Source organism: Pongo pygmaeus, chromosome 13 (genome assembly GCF_028885625.2).
Source record: "Pongo pygmaeus isolate AG05252 chromosome 13, NHGRI_mPonPyg2-v2.0_pri, whole genome shotgun sequence".
NCBI lineage: Eukaryota > Metazoa > Chordata > Mammalia > Primates > Hominidae > Pongo > Pongo pygmaeus.
Window position 1 is genome coordinate 20,096,730 of NC_072386.2, and position 24,010 is coordinate 20,120,739.

General features: G+C 39.1%; 1 long non-coding RNA gene across 1 annotated transcript; it reads right to left on the bottom strand.

Moving 5' to 3' along the window:
- Positions 1-6,321: 6,321 nt before the first annotated feature.
- Positions 6,322-16,848, bottom strand: LOC129043595 (uncharacterized). Its single transcript, XR_008504479.2, has 3 exons — positions 16,675-16,848; positions 12,360-12,454; positions 6,322-10,051 (listed from the first exon to the last, which is right to left on the bottom strand). It is a non-coding gene; the product is annotated as an uncharacterized LOC129043595 (long non-coding RNA).
- Positions 16,849-24,010: the final 7,162 nt, after the last annotated feature.

Sequence of the window (24,010 nt, forward strand, 5' to 3'; positions counted from 1 at the left end):
TTTTAGGATTCACCATGTTGCCCAGGCTGGTATTCACACTCCTGAGCTCAAGTGATGCACCCACCTCGGCTTCTCAAAATGTTGAAATTACAGGCATGAGCCACTGTTTCCAGCCAAACTTTGTATCTCTTCCCAGTGCACCTGCTCCCTTCTTTCAGCAGTCATAATGAACACACCTCATTTTTCCAGGAGACTGTAAGCTCCCTGAGGGTAGAGACTATATTCCAATTAGAGATTCAAATACATATTGATCAGAATACCCCGCTGCAGGAAAAATATACGAAGAACAACAAGGAAGCCCTTAAAGTACCACTGTGGAACAATCACCAAGCTATATTGTTAAGTGTGCACATACTTCTGCAAGTATACAGTGACATGGATTACCAGGTAAAAAATAAGTAAATAAATACATAAACAACACATGCTAAAAGTAAAATCTAATAAAAAGGATATATTTCCTCAAAATAAAAACAAACAAGCCCAACCAAATACCCACAAAACACTAAAACTAAATAATAAAAAATTGTCATTTGGAGTAGCAGACTATGGCAAATCCTTTAATTAAAAAAAATCTGTTTCACATTAACATATTGTTACCCAGACTATTTCACCAGGGATCTCCAAAAGAAACATAAGGTATCCAGTGTTTCTCAAATGGTTCTCACTGCTTTTAAAAACTGTTCACTTAAGTGCCAGGCGCAGTGGCTCACGCCTGTAATCCCAGCACTCTGGGAGGCTAAGGCAGGCGGATTGCTTGAGCTCAGGAGCTGAGAGCAGAGCCTAGGCAAGCAGTTCAAGACCAGCCTGGACTACATGGTGAAACCCCATCTCTACCAAAATGCAAAACATTAGCTGGACTTGGTGCCATTTTCCTGTAGTCCCAGCTACTCAGGAGTCTGAGACGGGAGGATCGCTTGAGCCTGGGAGGTGAGGTTGCAGTAAGCCAAGACTGCCACTGCACTCCAGCCTGGGCGACAGAGTGAGACCCCATCTCAAAAAAAAAAAAAAAAAGAAAGAAAAGAAAAAATACTCATTTTTGAATATCTCACAATATACAAGTTGCCCACTTATATGCTCTAGGCAACATTTTTAAAATAGTTTTTTTTTTCATTATTTATTTATTTGTTTGTTTTTGAGGCAGGGTCTCTGTCACCCACGCTGGAGTGCAATGGTGCAAACATGGCTTATGGCAGCCTCAACCTCCTGGGCTCAAGTTATTCTCTTGACTCAGCCCCCCAAGTAACTGGGACTACAGGCACGCACCATCACACCCTGCTAATTTTTGTGTTTTTGTAGAGACAGAGTTTCACCATTTTGCCCAGGCTTGTCTCAGCTCTTCAGCTCAAGCACATCCACCTGCTTTGGCCTCCCAAAGTGCTGGGATTACAGGTGTGAGTCATGGCACCCGGCCTAGGCACCATTTTAAACCAGAATGTAGATCCTAACTCTGCTGTCAGCTCCATGAATGAACCTGGGAAAATCCTTGCTCTTCTTTGGGCCTGTTTCTCCATCTCCATTATCCCAGTAGAATGAGATTATCTCTGACGTTCCCTCCAGCTCTGAAAGTCACAGATTCTCTGGCAAACAAAATATATCAAAAGTCTCCTCCAAATTAAGCCCATGATTTGAGTAGCAACTGGAGGCTGGAAGGCCTATGAGGTCTGTTGAAAATAAGTTACAAATGTACCTGATGTGAACATGCTTTCCTAGCTTCAAAACCCAGAAGACATTCCAGGAGGTTATAAGAAACCAATGCATCATCTTTGGTTCACAACAGTTGATGATATTACCAAAGTCTAGCACTTCCACTTACTCACTGTCCAGCCTATTGGGAAAAACCCTGAGTTGAGACTCAGTTTCCTCAGCTATAAAATGGGTATAATAATTGCTTTGGCACTTTCCCAAATTCTTGGTATAGGCACTTAATTTATGACAGCAACAGAGATAAGAGAATAGAGAGCCTGCGACAGGCTTGTCAAGCCATTTGTCAAAATGAAGTAAAAACGTTGCTTATCAAGTTACATTTCATTTGTTGGTAGATTTCCCTTGGTTGTGGCAAGAGCATGGTATGAGACTGTCCTCCTCATCCATTACTAGAGGCAAAGTAAACGTATAAAAGCCTTTGGGGAAGCGATTTGCCCATATATATCAAGAGCCATGCAAGCATTCAGGCCCTTTGACCCAGCAAATCTAGATCTAGGGATTTTAAAGAAATGACAAAAACAGGAGAATGTGATATGTATGAAGACATGCACTTTGGGATTATCTGTGATAGTGAAAAACTGGAGTCCTTCTAAACATATAATACTAGGGAATGATATATCCTCTTAAAAGAGTATTAAGCAGCCATTAAAATAATTATTAAAACATTTATTTTTAAATGATAATCATGAAGACCTGTGGCATGATAATGATAAACTGTCAAGTGAGAAAGCCGAATGAATACGAGGCTGTAACTACACTCATAAATCACCCATGTAAATTTTGCCTGAAGTAAGAGGAACACTGAACAGTTCATTTGTTAGGGTGTTAGTATTACGGATAATTTTCTTTCCTTTTAATTTCCCTTATTGTTGTAACATTGCAAACTAAATAAAAATCTGGGAAAAAATACAATGAAGGCAACAGACAGGTACATTGTGTTGTATCCTTCGGAAATCCTTTCACTGAAGAAAGGGATTAAATGTGGCTTACCATAGCAAATCATAAAATAAGACTCACATTTTGCATTTCCTCTAGACCCTCCTACCCTTCTGAGAATAAATTAAAATATAAACACCAGAGTTGAGTTTTTAAAATCAGGATTATCTCAGCCTGGTCACATGGCAAAACCCCGTCTCTACTAAAAATACAAAACTTAGCCAGGCGTGTTGGTGGGCGCCTATAGTCCCAGCTACTTGGGAGGCTGAGGCAGGAAAATCGTTTGAACCCGGGAAGCAGAGGTTACAGTGAGCTGAGACTGCGACACTGCACTCCAGCCTGGGCAATAGAGCTAGAGTCCGTCTCAAAATAAATAAATGTATTAATTAAAAAAATAAAATAAAATCCAGGATTCTCATTATTCTATTTAAAACATATAAGGAAAGAAAATACACTTTTTTCTTCTGGATTAAAAGTTTCCCTGGCCAACTTCTGTATGTCTGTTCTTCCCTATTGGCAGGTCATGGGTCCCCATTCCTACCACAGGAGTTTCTCAACCTGTTGACTTTGCTCAGCTATCGCACAGACGGTGGTGAAATCATTAGATTGAAGGAAACCCAACAGTTCTTGCTTTGTGAAATGAGCATGCTATTTCTGCCCAGGCTACAACCTGGGTCTGGTATCAGGATCTCCTGAGATGATGTGCAGGGAGGCACAGAAGTGCTTTGCAAATCCTCCAGAGCTGTGACCATCTAGATCTTTTTTCTTTAGGAGTCAATGTAACATAATGGAGGACTACAGGGATAGAGTGGACTTAGGGGAGTGGGGAGACGGGGCCTGGGTTTTAGGCAACCCTAAAGTGTTAGTGGTCAAACGATTTGTGTGGAAAATCAGACTGGCTTTCAAATTCCAGCTCTGCCGTCTCCTAACTGTGTGATCCTGGGCAACTTCCCAGTGTCTGAGCCTCAGAGTTGAGGCTTCATCTGTGAAACCGGAGTACTAACAAAACCTGTTGCACAGGTTTGTTTTGAGGATGGAATATGATCATGTATGCAAAGCACAGTGCCCAGTGAGTGCCCAAGAGATGTCTGTTTTCTCATGACTCTTGCCCCTCCCATGAACTCACTGTAGAACCTTTGGCAATTCTACTTCCTTCTCTGGGCCTTAGTGACTTCATCTGCAAAATGGGAGAAGGGGTGGAGTCAACTGTCTCCCAGGGCTGTTTTAGCATATGGGCCTGTGGTTTCACAGTGGTGGTTGTAGCAATATCCTAAAGGCAAAATCCTATCTCTACAAAAAATACAAAAATTAACTGGGTATGGTGGCACATGTCTATAGTTTCCGCTATTTGAGAGGATTGCTTGCACCTGGGGTCAAAGCTGCAGTGACTCATGATCGCACCATTGCTCTCCAGCCTGGGCAACAGAGAGACCTCATCTCAAAAGAAAAACAACAAACAAACAAACAAAAAACAGAAAAAAACATAGTGGAAGGTATAAGCCCATGTTTGCCACAATGATCATGAACTTATCATGTAGTTATGAAGACTTTTATCAAAATATTTGCCTATTATGTTAAGTCTGCTCATTCTCTCATTTTAGCTTTATAAATTTAATGGAAAAAAATGTATTTTTTACCAATAAAGTAATTAAGTTACCCAAAGTCAAAGCTAACTACTGCAGAATTCTAACAGACCCAATAACAACCACTAATTGAGAACCTATGACCATTACACCTCATTCAGAAGTGACCTTTTAAACCGATATTTGAGGGGTAAGTAGGTGTCAGCCAGGCAAGTTGGAAATTAACTCACACAGGGGAAAAAAACTGCATATGTGAAGACCCAGATCAAATAAAATATATATTTGAAAACCTAAAATTCAAATAGGTAACCCACTCTACTCAAATTTTAATTAGTTATCGACTCTTGGTTGAGTGCCTAATAAATGTCAGGAATTCAGCAACTGCCTCTAGATGAGTTATCCATCGTGTTAAATTATATCTAAAACTGTTATGTACATGTTTTTGGGAGAAAAGGGATTTGACATAAAACAGTTAGAAGACTTACTGCCCTAAGTTGTTGAAGCCATAATTTCATTTCAATTTCAAAAGCCATTTACCTTAAGCCATTATTTCACTTCAAATCATACTATGTAAAGAGCTGTACTCTATACACAAAAGCAGAATTCTAATTAAATTTACATACGATCTGTTAGGTATCCCGTATGTGCCAAATGCTGACAAACTAAAGGGGCTGTGTTCCAAATTATACATATTGAAGGAGCTCTACGATAACACACAACAAGACTCACAAACTAGGAATATGTCATCTTCAACTCTTAAAAATGTCGTATTCTTCTTTTTCAAAACAAATATTCTTTTAAAATCCTGAACCTGGCCAGGCATGGTGGCTCACGCCTGTAATCCCAGCACTTTGGGAGGCTAAGACGGGAGGACCGCTTGAGGTCGGGAGTTCGAGCCCAGCCTGGCCAACATGGTGAAACCCCGACTCTACTAAAAACTACTAAAACTACAAGAATTAGCTGGGTGTGGTGGTGCATGTCTGTAATCCTAGCTACTTGGGAGGCTGAGGCAGGAGAATTGCTTGAACTCGGGAGACAGAGGTTGCAGTGAGCCGAGATCATGCCACTGCAATCCAGCCTGGGCAACAGAGTGAGACCCCGTCTCAAAAAAAAAAAAAAAAAAAAAAAAAGTCCTGAGCCTAGTAATTTTTTGCTAAACCTAAATCTTCAAAATTATTAAATGAGAAAGAAACATTATGACCAGGAACAAGAACAAAGCATGCTTCTGAAAGTGGAATTAGACTTTTTTATTTGTTTAAAATACATTTTAAGACTGTCACAAGCGGGCCAGGCGCGGTGGCTCACGCCTGTAATCCCAGCACTTTGGGAGGCTGAGGCGGGCGGATCACAAGGTCAGGAGTTTGAGACCAGCCTGACCAACATGGTGAAACCCCGTCTCTACTAAAAATACAAAAATTAGCTGGGCATGGTGGCGCATGCCTGTAATCCCAGCTACTCAGGAGGCTGAGGCAGAATTGCTTGAACTTGGGAGGTGGAGATTGCAGCAAGCCGAGATTGCACCACTGCACTCCAGCCTGGGCGACAGAGCAAGACTCTGTCTCAAAAAAAAAAAAAGACTGTCACAAGTGTACTACTATTCATCAATCATTTTAAAAGAGCACATACTATTCCACAACTTATTAAGAAAGAGGGAAGCTGGGCACAGTGGCTCATGCCTGTAATCCGAGCACTTTGGGAGGCCAAGGCACGCGGATCACCTGAGGTTGGGAGTTCGAGACCAGCCTGGCCAACATGGTGAAACCCCGTCTCTACTAAAAATACAAAAAATTAGCCAGGCGTGGTGACGAGCACCTGTAATCCCAGCTACTCGGGAGGCTGAGGCAGGAGAATTGCTTGAACCTGGGAGGCGGAGGTTGCAGCGAGCCAAGGTTGCGCCACTGCACTCCAGCCTGGGCAATAAGAGCGAAACTCCATCTAAAATAAATAAATAAATAAATTTAAGAAAGAGGGAAAGAGGGTACAAAGATATAGTTTTTTGCTTGTATATATTTTTAAATGTAAGGACCAACCACCAATTTTCTCTTCATGGTTACCCATAAGGGGAAGGGCAGGAACAGGATAGAGACTGGGCAGAAGGTTTGCCTTCTCTGAATAGATTTTATTGTGTTTTGCTGATCTGAATTTGGAAATTTATAAACATCTTACATGATTATAAAATTAAATCAAAATTTTAAGAGGTAATTCTAAAAAACAACGTATCAAAAGCAAAATGAAACAAATGAAACTGTCTATCAAGTTGATGATATAAAGAGAGAAAATCTGAATTTAATCAAGCTTCTAGATCTAACTACCAACTCACAGGAAATAAGAGGACACTGGAACATGTTAAACAATACTACATAATTCAGATTACAGGAAATTCTAGAAGACAATCTATTTAGTACAACAAATTACAAGGAATTTAATAAAGAAGAAGAGATAAAAGAGAACCTATAGATTAAAGGACACTTAAGTTATCAAACATTACAGTACATGAATTGAATCAGATTCAAATAATCTGTAAAAAAATTAGGAGCCAATCTAGAAAATCTGAACACCGGGTATATGAGGATAAAAGAATTACTGGTAATTTGTTTCGCTGTGATAATTTTTTTAAAAAGAGAATATTTACGTGTGTGTATGCACGCACACACACACACACACACACACACGCGCACGCAGTCAGCCTCCTATGTCCATGGGTTCAACTGACCTTGGAATGAAAATATTCCACATACAAAAAAAATTGCGTCCGTACTGAACATGTACATTTTTCTTGTTGTTATTCCTTAATACAGTGTAACAGTTATTTACATGGTATTTACATTGTATTACGTATTATAAGTGATCTAGGGATGATTTAAATAATACGGGATGTACACAGGTTATATGCAAATAGTCCACCATTTTATATCAGGGACTTGAGCATACATAGATGTTGGTATCCATGAGTGGTCCTAGAACCAATGTCCCACAGATACTGAGGGACACCTGTGCATGTGTGTAAAGATTGGCCATAATTTGGTAATTGTTGAAGCTGGTTTATGGGACACTGAAGTCAATTATAACATTTTATTTTCATATATATATTTTTGATTTCCACAATAAAAAATGTAGAAGAGTTAGTAATTACTTCTACAACTAATAATATCTCTTCCCTAACCAAGAAAATAAATAGCTAATTATTCCTCCATAATTCCTGTAGCATTCATTGTCTCATGTCATCATTTGGCTGTCTTATATAACAATCCTTCCCACATTTGAGATCCCCCTCAAAAATTATTAAATATGCTGACTTGCTTGGGTGGATCTTTTCTTCAACCAGGAGATCTGCCTTTCTGACATATGAGAATTACAAGTCACTCCTACTGGGGATAATAAAAGAAAGGGAATCAAAATGGAAAACAAACAATAGAACATGCATAGTTTTTATAAAGAAGGCTTAGGAAAGAGTAAAGGAAGTAAAGGAAAAGAGGCTCAGACCTTAGAAATAAACTCCTACATCCCTCAGTAGAGAGAGCTGAAAGCCATATGTAATAGGCACTGAAAGCATATGTTTTGACATGAATTTACTATAGGCAAAGCCACCATCATATATCTATATGTACCGAGGAAGGCTAGACTGTTAAGTGTCACGTATATACGGTCTCAATGGAGCCTCAGGAAGCTAATCAACAACCTCAAATCACAAAATTAGAAAAGTGTTGAACATTTAGAGGAAGAATAGAAAGAAAAAAAAGCCTCCAAGTTGTGTATTATTTGTCAATAAAGCAAAACAAATGTGTAAGCCCACTTATATTTAATAATGTCTCACTGAAATTAAAGTAATAGGGGAGAGTCTGAAGTTTCCACAGATAAAGAGATAGTGCTGTACTCAAATTTACTACAAATTTAATAATAGTAAATGTAAAATATGTATTTATACAGTCTTTTGCAGACTTATGAACTATCTCAAATTCACGAATCCTATTTTTTAAATAAAGTTTTAAGTTTCAACCACTTGTATCACCAGAATTTTGAGACTTAACTCCCATGGTTAAGAGATTTCCAAGCTGTGTTCACACCTGTAGTCCCAGCTACTCTGAAAGCTAAGGAGGGAGGACCACATGAGCCCAGGAGTTCCAGACTAGCCTTGCTCTATTTAAAGAGCAAGACTCCACTGCCAAAAAAAAAAAAGAAAAACAAAGAAGAGAATTCCATAAATTACTTGGCTTCTTATATCCTGTCTCTTCAGTGAAATAGTACATCACTTAAGGCTAAAACTATGTCTTTTATCACTGTAAGTCCCCAGTACTGCTTACACCCTACACAGAGTAGATGCTCAATAAATGTTTGATGATTTGGCAATTAATGGGATAGGAGGGAATATTAATATGTGACAATAAATTACTCTGAATATTATAAGTAGGCTTATGAGTATGGAAAAGACCCACCCTCAAGGAGTTTGTGATCTTTTCTCTTACATCATACTGCTGTTTTCAATATGCCATAATTTTTCTTTTCTTCAGGGTGGGGTCAGGGAAACAACACAAAATAGCTATGGATGCTGTTTAACAATCAGCATTTCATAAGCAGTTAAGAATTTCTGTACTTTCACAAAAATGAAAAAAATCTCTCTAAAGATTATGTGAGCCCAATCTATCCCCAAATCTTTTTTTTTTTTAATATAGAGAACTGATCATGTTCACTTGTAACCTGTCATTCCAAAATTCTTCAGGATGTTTAATGTTCAAGTGTCCATATTCCCAGTCCCACTGGATGCCTGGCGGGATGGAACCATCTGAATGAGTGGAAGTATAATGTTCGCACCAGGTATTATATTAGGAGCCTTGAACCCAGAATATGTCTGATTAAATCTTTTAGCCCAATAATTTGCCACTGCTGCCAAGTCTGGTAATTTTGAAGGAGAAAGTTCAACCATAACGGGGTGATACAGGGCACCCCCGTACTCAAAAAACTTTCAAAGTGCTTTCTAAACAAGTTTCTCTTTCTCCTTGAATACAACAATGTCAGTCACAACTGATGGCAGTACACTCGATCCATCCATACACTGCTCTAAGAATATCTTGATGGTATAATATGCTGTCATTCACGCTCTACCTGCTACTGGTTTAATTTGGTCAAATAGCTCTTTCCCTGGAGCCTCAAATTCTACTAGACTCAAATTCTATTAGACCAAAGACAAATGATCTCAACCATGGTCTTGACTTAAGCCAATCAATCACTGGCCCTGCATTATAACTGAGCAACAAATTGGCACAATCACCACGTGTTGGTTGCTGGAGAGCTATCGTCACGGTCTTGAATTGCTTCTGAACCTGGAGACTGTTGGCACGGATTCTGTCACTTGACCCCTACTACTATGCCAATGCCAATCAGTAGATCACAACAGTACAGTACAGATAATAGCTCCAAGGATGTAAATTGCGGATCCTTCCCTTTGTGGCTTTGGCCATACAGCATTTTAGTTTTGTTCTTTCCATTAACTGAAGTCATGAGGTATGCCTCCTTGGAAACTCCAACAGTTAAGAGATTCTCATGTATTCCATGAAATAAAAAGCAAAGAAAAATCAAACTTGTCTTAATGAGATGGAAGTGTTGGATCAAACACTGATTGAGCTGTTCTATGTCCTCCACCTCCCCAGTGCCTGGATGTGGTTCATCTGCATCGGATGGATACTGTCCAAATTTGCCACTTGGCTCAAAAGACTGCTGCCCAGTGAATGGTAATGCAGATAGAGGCTCAGAGGTATCTATGGGTTCCTCCATGATGAACAATGGTCTTGATTGCTGAAGCGATTGTTTCTGGTTGGTTCCTATGCCCAGATCTATTTATGAAAGGAATAATAATGATTAGAGAGTAACAGCACACTTAAATGGGCATTGGTATTGAACATATTGCTTATTCATTGGAAAGAAATAGGATTACAACATTATTGGATTAAGGAAACAAAATAGAGAACATATATTTGAATATCTGTAAGAGTGTATAAGAGTCAAGTTAATTTTCAAAAATGCAGAATTTCATTTTATTTGGCTAAAATTTAAAAAACAAATGGTATGAGCAAACAGTAGGTTTTCTCTACTTTCTCATCACCATCATTTACCAGTCATGATACTGTTCAATTTCTTCAATGAATCCCACACCTAATTCATGTTTTTCCCAACCTATCCACATTTTCCCATCAACTTCAGCATCTCTGTATATTCTCTACTCCAAGTAGAAATCAGCAGATAACTCGTTTCAAAAGAAAGATAAGAAGCTTTTCAGTAGGTTAAATGTGAAACAGTAAGATACTCAAATGGAAATATTCAGTAAGGTGTAAATGGGGAACATGAAATCAACAAAATGGTTAAGAAAATGAGATGCCAATTTGATCACCATAAATAGAGAAGTCATTAATGAAACTGGGTGTGATCTCAGGAAAAGGTAATTTAGAGAAAGAATAAGCTAAATGTTTATTCTGGCCTTCTATATAATGTTATGCCTAACCCTAGATCATTTTGTTTCTGTCATCTTGCTCAAAGCTGCTAAGTACTACTGAATAAAAAGTTATGGAATCCTTCAAAGTGAGTTCATTAGAAGTTCATTTTAATTTTGACAGAATACTACTTCTAAGCAATCCTTTATTCTCTTATTGTTGATTCATTAGAACGCAATGATTTCTAACTTATGAGCTTTCAGCCTCCTGGGAAGCTGTTAAATTAGTTATCTCAGTGGGTACCCAGGGCATTGCATTACATAAAGACAATTTCTCACATACATGTATTAACATTTTTCAAATGTGCAGTCAATGTTGTGGTTAATAAAATACAAAGACATCTAAGAGAGAACTGAGTAGTAGCTTTTTTCTAATATGCATATTCTTCATTGATGAATACTAAAAATGTAACTACAATCATGGGGTGGTCCACAAATTGTTTCGAGGTTAAACAAGTTGTCATCTTCAAAGTACTGGTAACAACTGCCTGAAAGTATTCCCCACAGCACAGACATCCTTTCCCCATTCTAAGCTTCCAATTATCCCCTGCCCTCTCCTACTTCTGCTTTCATTTTCCCAAGGAAATCGAACAAATCCTCATAGGTTCTCTCATCTACCTCGACGCATCTGAATTTATTCTTTCTCCTCTACCTCTATAAATATTTGATGATTTTGCAATTACTGGTGTCTCTCTTCCCTTTTAGGAATAATTCAACAACACATACACCTGAACCTATCTCTAACCTGGCCCCCAACCAAAAACATCAAACAGGTTTAGTCTCTCCTGCTTCACAAGTTTCTTCCTTTCTACCTAAAAACATTATCAGATCTCACCTATATGGAAAAAAATTTATTTGATTCTGCTTTATGTTTTAACTACTATTTATCTCTTCTTTTTGCTGTCAAGTTCTCAGGGTTAGCGAACTACAGTCTGAGCCAGCCACCTGTTTTTGTAAGTAGGGTTTTATTGACAATAGCCACCCCGATTTCTACAGGTATTATCTAAGGCTGCTTTCCCACAAGGGCAGAGTTGAGTAGTTAAGATATCATATGGCTTGGAAACCTAAAATATTTTCTATCTGGCTTCTTAAAAAAAAAATTTGCCAATCCCAGGGGCTCCAAGTATGATCTACATTCAATGTCATAGTTTCCTGGGGAAGCAGGATGCCATTACAAATTTTGGAGCAATAAGGTACCATGAATAAAAGGGCATTTCAATACCAGTTTTAACAACAGCATATAGGGCAGACATAAAAGAAGACCACTTCCGAAACTAATGCAAAAGATTGAGCATTAGGCACAAAGGGAGGAAAATGAAAAGAATGAACTTTTTGCAGTAATAAGCATTAAGACTAGATGACCACATATTATAGAGACAAAGCTAGCAGCAAAATTTTAATCCTTGATGATGTAGCTTTCAAAATTTGCATTCTCTCCTATAGTCTACCCTATACGAACAGCTCTTCCTATTTTGCTCTTTCCGACTGTGAAGTTAATAAAATCCTACGCTAATTCCATATATTCTGTGTGCCAGGCATTTCCCACGCTTGCTATCTAACTCCTGGGTAAGCAAATCTTGTAGTAAGAGGCAGTACCAACAGAACTGGTTGAATGAGAGCACAGGGCCAAGGTCAGAGGTGGATGGAGTACTCACCTGTTACCTCCCACCTTGGGAGGCTGAGGGAGGATAGCTTGAGCCCAAGTGTTCAAAGTTGACAGTGAGCTATGATCACGCCACTGCACTCCAGCCTGGGTGACAGAGCAAGACCCCAATTCCAAAAAAAAAAAAAAAAAAAAAAACCTGATAAACCTGTTTATTCCGGTGCTCGTTATAAAACTGTGTATAAAATACAAACGTAATAAAGACCTAAAATTGAGAGAAAACTCCCAACTTTGGGAATAAATGTATAAAGTGAAACACTTAGTACTGTGAGCATATTAAATCCTTCTCAGCCTTCATCTTTTAAACTTGGCTCAAAATCACTTCCCACCAGATTAAATTAAATGCCCCTTTTATAGGCTTTCATAGCACTTTACATTTCAAAACACTCATCACATTTCTAATTATTTATTCAATGTAAATCTCCCAGAAGCACAGATCACAAACCCCAGGAGGGGCAGGAACTATATGCACTCTGCTAAACAATGAATCCCAAAGCCAAGCAGGGTAACTGGTATTTTGGGGGCCATCTATAAGTATCTGTTGAATTTATAAATGAATTATAACACCAGGCTATTTGTCCTTCAGCCCTGATAAATCTAGTATGTGCTTAAAATACAGAAATTATGATAGGATAAATTTCTCTGCTGTCTTTCAACTACTCCAAAGTCTTAGAAATTCTCATATCTACACAGTAGATGTTTCCATTAGGTACTGATGGACTACTGACTAAAATGAGAGCTCTGGAAAAATAAGCTTGTGTCCAAAAATCAAGGACAGCCCAGACAGCAATAACAATGCCAATTTATTCTTTTTTCCACTTGTAGCTATAGATATAAAATTAAAAATAGTTGTTTTCTTAGCCACTCAAATTTCTGCCCAAAATGTCAGGGTGTTGTGATGCTAGTTCTGGTAGTAGAACCAGCTTAATTTCAAGAACCAAATGGACAAGGACGAAAAAGGTACTACATTCTTGCTGGAGTTTTTTGTTTGTTTTCCAGAAATAAATAAACCCACCTGTAATGCATTTCTTCTAAAGGGTATCATATACCTGTGCCCTTGTTGCACTGTCCTTCAGGTGGCTGTGCTGTTATTGTCACACAAATTGAATGTGGCTGTGTGAATAATGCTCATAGCATTCATCAGTTTATATTGAATTGTTAGCCTCAGAGGAATTCAAATAAAAGATGAATCCTTTCCTTTTTATTTAATAGGTAAATTAATTCTAAAAGAAGTCAAAAGAATTATGCTTCTTTCAAAATCCTCACTGGATCCATCCTGAGGATCCAGTATGGACTTAAGATAAAACATAATTCCAGTGCAGCACAGGAAAAAATTAAAGAGCTAAATTACAGTTACAAATTTGTACTACTCTTGCAGCCATCCCAAAGGAAAGGGATTAAGAATAGAGCCATAGGCACACCTGTGAATGCATGCCAAAAATAAACTACAGAACCATAATAAAAACTGACTTCCTTGGGTCGAAGGATTTATCTCTTTCTCTGAAATGTAGAAAAATGAATTTAACAATTTAGCCCCTATGGCCTTTAAGAGGATTTTGTACCATCTGTACTTGAAAATTGTGCTGGGCATAACCTGCTCTCTTATTTAGGTAGCTTATGTATGCCAGGGTTAAAGTCTGCCTGAGGCTGTTGTCGTTTATGTTACCGCTTTAATTACGTTCAAATGAATTTAATAACTTTTTTTAAAAAGAGTATTCTCAGAGGACAATATATATGTTTTTTACATACACACAAACAAACCCTTGACTCAGAAGGCTTTCTCAGCTTTTTGATCCCTGTACGTGACTCCCAAGTATACTAACTAGATAACAAAATCAGATTATCTCATACAGACTCCTCAATCTACCCACAGGAAACTGAAATACAAAGAGATAGGAGGCCTATCCAAGGTTATGCAGCTGGTTAAGAACAGCTGGTTAAGAACACAGCTAGAGTGATTCACATTTCTGTGATTCTCAGCCAACTGTCCACCAAAATTTTTAAATAAAATTTTCAAATAAGTAATTTCAAATTTAAAAAAAAACCTTCCTTCATTGAAGTATTTGCATTGGTTCTAACACCTAAGTTTACCTCACAAATATCCATTTTACCTCCCAGCAGAGTTTAAAAACTATGAATGAGACATTTTAGTTGGAAGGAAAACACACATTTGTCAGTTTATCATCCAAGAATCTCCCAAGTTAGTACTCAAAGACTTTATCAATCTCGTGACCAGAAAAGATATTTCTTATATAAGATCCTAAAATATCATGGAAATGGAAATGAAATTTATCTAAGAATGAAAATAGCTTAACAAATATAAAACAGCTATAGAATAACTGCAAAGGCTCTTCCCATTCAAAAGAGGGAACAGTATTCATTGATTGAATTGTTTTAAACTAGACAACTTAAGGCTTATTTAAGCTTTCAGAATTTACTTTATGTTTTTTGAGACGGAGTTTCGCTCTTGTTGCCCAGGCTGCAGTGCAATGGCGCGATCTCGGCTCACCGCAACCTCTGCCTCCCGGGTTCAAGCAATTCTCCGGCTTCAGCCTCCCGAGTAACTGGGAGTACAGGCATGCGCCACCACGCCGGCTAATTTTTGTATTTTTAGTAGAGACGGGGTTTCTCCATTTTGGTCAGGATGGTCTCGAACTCCTGATCTCAGGTGATCCGCCCGCCTCGGCCTCCCAAAGTGCTGGGATTTACAGGCGTCAGCCACCGCGCCCGGTCTTTAATCAATCCTTCTGCTCTCACAGTCTACCTACTGGTCATTCTGAACTTTTGCTCTTATTTACTTCCAAAGCACCTTTAGCCTCCCTAGATGTTCCTTCTTGATGACATAGGAATCTATCTCGGGCCGATTTAAATCAAATCCACAGCCTCATTTTCAGTCCAAATTTCATTGGAATATGATGAATACACTTTACTTTCAACGTAAAATTTTTTTCTTACTCTTAATGAGCTATCCTGATAGTGACAGGTGAAACACAATTGACTAAGGGGTTAAAATATCCATTTTTCAAATGCGACGGCCACTCTGAATCAAATCTGAGATTGGAGTGGAGAATCCAAACGTGTAAAACAAAGGTCACAAAACACAGGCAGAGCACAGTATTTCGGTGGGGAAAAAATAAGCTAAATTTAGTCACATAAGTCCCAGCTCTTCTTGGGATATATACATGATTATTATGAGAACTAATCCTATCCAGAAACATTTCCTTCACCTTTCCCTTAGCCCTTTTCCTTCGGTCTTGCACTCTCTTACCCTGCTAATTATCATATTAATATAATCCTCACTTGCGATCCTTCCTGAGTTTATTCCCCATCCTCAGATTCTCTTGAAAGCATAATGCTTTCCTAAGTATACACACAATCCATTTAAAAGTCTTTGTATGCGACGGCCTAACTATTCAAACACGAAGTCATTTCTCTAACGGTCCTAGAAAAAATGTTAAGAAGAAAAAGAAAACCACAAAGTCAAGAGCTTCTGAGGGGACCTGAAAAGTCATCAAATTGAACGCTCTCGTTTTACAGGTGGAGAAATGAGCTCAGAGAAACTTATTCACTGAGCTAAAAAGGCCCTACTAATGGAGCCCCTAATTCAACTGTGCAATCTGAAATAATCTTAAATTCAGCCTCAATAAGAGCTTTCTGGAATCGCCAGCGAGTCCGTGGGGGAGCCACGCCTAGAACCCAGGCCTCCTGATTCCCAGCCACAGCTTTTCCACCGAACCGGCAGCTCTTCCCAAAAGTTGAAGGCAACTGTCCGCTCACAGGATGGGAGGGATAAAGGGCGCCTTAGTAAACATAGTCCAAGTCTACTTGTTTTACATGAGGAAAGGGTCACAGCTCCCGAAATTTTGGATTCCACGGCGGCAGCTGCTGCTTCTGACAGCAGAGGCGGGAGGTGGCCCAGGACTACTCGGTCCTCAAAGACTGGACTCTCTCTCGGCGCGCCGGGACCTCCGCGCTTCACTGGCTTCCCTACAAGACTGGGGGCCTTGCGGGGAGATGAAAAGGGCACGCACGCCACCCCCACCGAGGCCCTGGACGCCCAGCCGCTCTAGAATCACGGCCTTAGCCCTTGGAGAGCCAGGGAGACGCGGACCCCCTAGATCCGGCAGCCCGGCCGCGTGGGGCGGCGCGCAGCTGAGGGACCAGGAGCTGCGCCCCACCACGAGTGAGGGGCGGACGGCAGACGCCGAGGTCGGCGAGGGGGCACGCGCTAGTTCCACAGCTCGGCGGGCGAGACGGAGGGTAGGCAGGGGTCCCGGGCCGCGGGTGACTCGGGGTCCGACACATACATACTCACTGCCGTAGCTGCAAACAGAAAGCACCAAACAGGGACCAAAACGCGTAGAGGGACGGGGAGGGGCGAGGACAAATGAGATAAGGAGACCGCGTCCGCGCAGACCCGGGAGGAGAGAAGGCACTTCCGGGACAACAGAGCCCTAGGCGTCGCCTTTCTGTGTCCGCCTACCTGTCGCGCCTGGTGTGCGCATGCGTACTAAGTGCGACCCTTTCTCTGCCCCGCCCATAATCTTTAGATTTGCCTTCCACGCTTTGCCCCTTCCCCTTCCCATCTTCTCTTGAAGTTACCTAGATTGCGTCTATTATTTGAATGACTCGTACAAAAGAGATGCTATTTACCAGGCAAAAGCCGGCAGTTCGTGCCCTCTACGCCCGCAAGGAAAACTACAACTCCCATTAGGACACGGGTGAGATTGAGGCCGGGCTCCGCCTTCTTCTCCCTGGAGCTTGGTGGACGCCTTCCCAGTGCCACGTGGCGGGGAGCTGATCTGATCGCGGGCGTGACGAGGGCCGGCGCGGCTAGCTGCTTGACCCGCGGGCCTGGGCAGCCCTGGAGCGGGAAACGCCTCCTTGAGAGCGCATGGCTTCAAGCTTCCCCCTTGCGCTCCTGATCTTAGGCTGATCGCTTTTACCTTTAGGTTGAAGTTGAACACAGTTCACACTGGGCGCTTCCTCCCCCTCTTTCTGGAATTCCAGGCAACAGATTTAACACTTTATGAATCTTGAAGAGCTGCACTCCTCCTAAATATTGCAGTTAATGCTGATCCTTTGGAAGCCTCCGAAGGCCACAAGACTGTGATGGGAGCCTCTGGCTTCAGTTGCCCTTCTCACACCTTAATACTCAAGGTAAACCCGTCTGTACAACTTCAGAAACAACTGTCAACCTAAAGGAAAAACGGAGGCAAAGTTAATATAAATAGAGAATTTATTTGGGCCAAGTCTCAAGAATGCAACCTGGGAGCATCAATTCAAGTTACCCTTAACTTAATACATGATCTTAGCAGCAGTTTCAAGTGAGTTCTTCGTTTTGTTGGCCAGGAAGCTCGAACTCTTGTCTCAAAGGAATTGATCCTTCCACCTCTGCCTCCCAAAGTACTGAGATTACAGGCGTGGGCGACTGCACCCGGCTACAAGTGAATTTTTAAAGGAAAAAAAAGAAGAGGCCCTTGCTAAATTGTATTCCAAGAATTTACATTAAAATAACAACCTATCCATTGGCTATGCTTGTTCTTTCTATCACGAATTCTGGGAACACGAAGATAAAGGGTGATGCTTGTACAGGGCAGAAAAGAACAAAGTGCCTTTAAACAATTGCTAGTGTACCTGGGGATGGTGCTAACTGACGTCTCATACTCAGGTCCCTCTGGGCCTGATAAATTTTGAATGCCTGGCCGGGCTGGTGGGGTTGCTCACACTTGTAATCTCAGCATTTTGGGAGCCTAAGGGGGAGGGATTTCTTAAGGCCAAGAATTCGAAACCAGCCTCGGTAATATACCAAGAGGCTATCTCTTAAAAAATTTTAAAAATTAGCCGGGCGCGGTGATGCATCCCACAACTGCGCTCCATCCTGGGTGACAGACTGAGATCCTGTCTCAAAAAATAAGATAAAGAATAAATCTCCTTTTTATAAAATCTTTTTATAAAAATTAAATAAAAATTAAAATATTAAAATAATTTAAATTTTAAATATTAGCTGGTTGTGATGGGGCACACCTGTAGTTCTAGTTGCTCAGGAGGCTGGGGTGGGAGGATTGCTTCAGCCTGGAAGTTCAAGGCCACTGTGAGCTGTGATTACACCACTGCACTCCAGCCTGGATAAGAGACCCCATAACTTTAATTTAAAAAAAATGGGGGGCTGGGCATGGTGGCTCATGGCTGTAATCCCAGCACTTTGGGAGGGTGAGGTGGGAGGATCACTTGAGTCCAGGAGTTCAAGACCAGCCTGGGCAACATAGTGAGACTCCCATCTCTATTTCTTAAATTAGTAAATACAAATACAAATAAATTGTTTTGTTCTGTGAGTTACCAGAAATGTAAAAAAGATTAAAATAAAATAAATTGTTGCATACTTTTAATATAGCGTAGACTACTCTATTTTTTTCCTGTCATAATGAAACACTTTGCCAGTTCATTGGCCCCTCTAAATTCTCCTCAAGATAAGTGTGACTGATTTTTTTCACCAACATTTATTGAACATGGGTTAAGAGACGGGTGGTGTTAGAGAGTGCAGATAAGTACTACATTTTTAAGCGACTGGTCTCACAGAGCCAGGAGTTTGCCTGGGAAAACAGTTAAAGTCCAAGAGTTTGGCTAGAAAAGAATTAGAACATTAATTAACATTATGGTAAGTGCTGGGAAGGAGGACAGGGTACTATGAAAAGGTAAAATTGGAGAACCACTTTGCAGGCAAGGAAAGAGGCATAGAAGCAGCTCACAGATTAATGATTGTTTGTTTAGGTAATGTGTATTGTGTAAAACAAATGTCACCTTTTTAAAAATATTCAGCTTTTATTAAGTGCCTGTATTACTCCTATCTATTATATATAATATTTTAAATTTCAACAACACTTTGTGGGTTATATATATATATATATATATATATATATTTTTTTTTTTTTTTTTTTGAGATGGAGTCTAGCTCTGTCACCCAGGCTGGAGTACAGTGGCACTATAACATCTCACTGTAACCTGCCTTCCAGTCAAGTGATGCTCCCACCTCAGCCTCTCAAGTAGCTGGGACTGCAAGCTCACGCTACTATGACCTGCTACTTTTTCTTTCTTTCTTTCTTTTTTCTTTTTCTTTTCGTAGAGATGTGGTATCCCCATGTTGCCCAGGCTGGTCTTGAACTCCTGCTCTCCTGGGCTCAAGCAATCCTCCTGCCTCTTCCTCCCAAAGTGCTGGGATTATAGGTGTGAGCCACAGAGCCTGGCCAACACTTTCAAGTTGATTTTTTAAATTCTCATTTCACAAAAAAAAAAAAAAGAAAAAAAAAAAGGAAACAGATGTAGAAAGACTAAGTAACACTTATAGAAGGCCATAAGCTTAGGACATATAGTCATGTGCTGCTTAATAATGTTCCCGTCAAAAACAGACTGCACATACTACAGTGGCCCCATAAGGTTATTTTATCATATTTTTATTGTACCTTTTCCATGTTTAGATACACAATACTTACCATTGTGTTACAATCACCTATAGTATTCAGTACAGTAACATGCAGTTTTCTAGCCTAGGAGCACTATGCTCTACCATATAGCCTAGATGTGTAGTTGACTATACCATCTAGGTTTCTGTAAATACACTCAATGATGTTTATACAACAATGAAGTTGGCTAATAACTCATTTCTCAGAACATATCCCAGCCTTTAATGACACATGACTGTACTCCTCATTACCATGTCCCATCTTCCCACTGTCACACATGCATTCAACAAAGATTTCCTACTTTCCCATGCTCAGAATGCTTCAGCCCAACCCTTTAGTTTATGTCCTAAAACCTAGAGTCCTTTGGATGGCATAAAAGGCACTTCATGAGCTGACATCTGCCTACCGTTGACCCTGAATCCTGAGCAATTGCCAGAACACTCCATGCCCTCCCACATCTGTGCCTTTGCAGAGAACACTCCACTGCCTGTAAAGCCCTTCTCCCTGTCCTTCTAACATATACCCACTCACCCTACTCTGCTGCAGTTTTGGGTCTTCAGGGTAACTTTCCACCTCAGCCTCTCTCCTCATACACAGCATTTCTCTTTCTAATTGAAGCTGTCTCTAGTCTCCATTTCTCCTTTTTTTCTTTTCTTTTCTTTTTTTTTTTTGTTTTTTTGTTTTTTTGACACAGGGTCTCACTCTGTCACTCAGGCTGGAGTGCAGTGGTGTAAACACAGCTCACTGGAGCCTCAACCTCCTGGGCTCCAGAGATCCTCCCACCTGAGCCTCCCAAGAAGCTGGGACTACAGGCGTGCATCACCACACTTCACCTGGCTAATTTAAAACTATATACATTTTGTAGAGATGGGATCTTGCCATGTTGACCAGGCTGGTCTTGAATTCCTGTCTCAAGCAGTCCTCCCGCCTCAGTGTGAACCACAGTGCCCAGCCCCTACTTCTTGAAATCATGAGTGACAACTTGCACAAGTATCCTGAAGTCTTTCTTACAGAGTATCTTCTAAAGAGACCAACATTTATTTGAGAAGGGAAGCACCTGTTCTTCCCACAGCAGTGGCAGTAGGACATCAACAATGCACAGCTGAATTGGGATGAGGGGCCAGGACAAAGCAGAAATCTGCTGCAGAGAGCAGGAAAGATAAAAGATATTCTGTAGCAGGATCTGGGCAAGTGGCACTCATCCATATACTTCACATTGCAAAGAGAGGAGCTACCTCCTTCCTTTTTATTTTCCAGTTTATTGGTGGCTCCTAGAACCTCTGAGAACTAACTGATTTTGACCTCTTAACAGTTGCCTTTCAACTACCATTCATTCACTGCAAGCCTACTGTGTAACAGGCCCTTGCTAACCACTTCAGATATATTGTCTCTTGTCCAGCTTCAAGTGACTCTCTTAGGGAGGGATTAGCCCCACCTCACTAGTATGGAAATGGAGACTTGGAGTAATCAAGTGACTTGCTCTGAATTACACAGCTGGGAAGTGGTGAAGCTGGAATTCAACTCAAGTTGTGTCTAGATCTAAAACTCGTGCTCTTTTCTATGCTCAAAGCTGCATATCAAAACTGAACTTTAGCATGGAGTCTATGATGACTGGCTCATGTCTCTCCACCCAGCACCTAGCCCAAGGCCAAGCACAGAGAGGGCTCACAGTGGACACTTTTGGAATGAGTAGATTCTTTACGGAATGGTTGGTAAATGAAGGCCTGGGCACGGTGTGAACAGTGTTGTGGGACAGCAGAGGAGGGGGTGGTGGCTGATTAGGGGACGTGGGGAAGCCTCTGCAGAGGAACAGAATTGAGTGAGGCCTGGAGAAATAAGTAGTCAGACAAAGATGGGCCATTCAGCATTCTCACAGCAAAGACCACTAACAGGCAATTCACAGAACAGGAAACCCAAAGGCCATGAATAGGTGCTCTGCATCACTAACAGTCAGAAAAATGCAAATTATCTCATGCACAGTAGATGAGAATACAAACTGGAAAAGTGTGTTAGGAGAGCTATTTAATAGCATCTATCACAATTATAAATGAGGTATGTTCTTAAATGTATGTACAAACATTGTGATAGAAAAAAATGGAAATATTCATTAGTAGGGAACAAACTAAACAAGAACACATTTATACCATTAAAAAATATTATGCCACCTTTGGCTGGGCACGGTGGCTCACACCTGTAATCCTAACACTTTGGGAGGCTGAGGAGGGCAGATTGCCTGATTCCAGGAGTTTGAGACAAGCCTGGGCAACATAGCCAGAGGCAGTCTCTAGGGGAAAAATATATATATATATATATTATATATATAAAAAATATATAAATATATAATATATATATAAAATATATATAAATATATTATATATATATAATATATAATATATAATATATAATGATATGTATAATATATAACATATATAATATATATAATAATATGTATAATATATAATATATATAATAATATGTATAATATATATAATAATATATATAATATATAATAATATATAATATATAATATAATAATATATATAAAATATATATATTTGATATATATTATATATTATATATTATATATATTATATATAATATATAATATATAAAATATATAAATATATATTATATATAAATATACATAAAATATATATAATATATAAAAATATATAATATATAAATATATGAAATATATAATATATAAATATATATAAAATATAATATAATGTATATTGTATATAATATATATTATATATAATATATAAATATAATATATAAATATATATAAAATATATATAATATATAAATATATAAAAAATATATAAATATATTATATATAAATATACAAAAAATATATAAATATATTATATATAAATATACATAGAATATATAAATATATATTATATATATATATAATATATAAATATATATTATATATAAATATATATAGAATATATAAATATATATTATATATTTATAATATATATTTATAATATATATTTATATACATATATTTATTTATATATTTATAATATAATATTATATATTAATATATAATATATATATATATAAAATATACATAAATATATATAAAATATATATATAAAAATATATATGCCACTTTTAAAAGAATAAAGGGAATCTGCATGCGCTGACATGGAAAGATTGCCAAAGACGTACACTTAAATGAAAAAAGTTAAATTGCAGAGCAGTAAGGATATAGTGTTCTCATTTTTGTTATGTTTTTAAAGGGTACAAGTGTGCCTGTGTATAGATATGTGTGTATATAAGTGCATAGACAAAATACTAGGTGAATACCAATCGTTAACAGTGGTTATTTACCTCTTAGGAGGGGAGTAGGAATGGGGGAGATTGAAGAATGACTTTCACTTTAAAAAGTGAGATGTGATTCATTGAGAAAAACAGCACATTACTTCTGTGGCATTCACATCAAAAGTGCATAACTTGAATATAACCATGAGGTACACTCTAAAAATACTGGACTTATCTCTTCAAAACTGTCAGTGGCAGGAAATGCAAAGAAAAACCGAGGAACTGTACCGCATTAAAGGAACAATTGGCAACATCCAGATCTAGGTTAAAGGACAGCACTGCATTAACGTTATTTCCCCGATTTTTATATTTACATTATGGTTATGTAGGAGAACGTCTTGGCTTTATTTTTCAGGTCGAGCACACTGAACTACCTGGAGTAAAGGGGCATCATGTCTGAAACTGATGCTTAAGTGGCTCAGAAAAAAAATTCTGGGAGCTAGAGGGAGAGAGAGACAGTGGAGTGTGGTAAAAAGTTATCATTTTGGGGATCTGGGAAAGAGGTATATGAGGATTCTTTGTACTGATTTTGCAATTTTTCTCCAAATGTGAAATTATGTCAAAATATAAAATTAAAAGGCAAAATTAAAAGAATGAATGAGAGTTTGCTAGGTAGAGAAGCAGGGGGATCTTCTGGCAAAGGAACAGGATAAGCAAAAGCATCACACAAGTGTGCAAGTCTTCTGCGTTGACAAACAAGGCCTGACTCCGAATATCCAGGACATAGCATAGTGTGGGGAGACGGGGATTAGAGGGATGATGAGCAGCATAACCCACAAATGGACACATTTCCCTGCTACCTAAGATTAGAAGTAAAGACTTTCGGCCTACATTATACTCAGCCTCA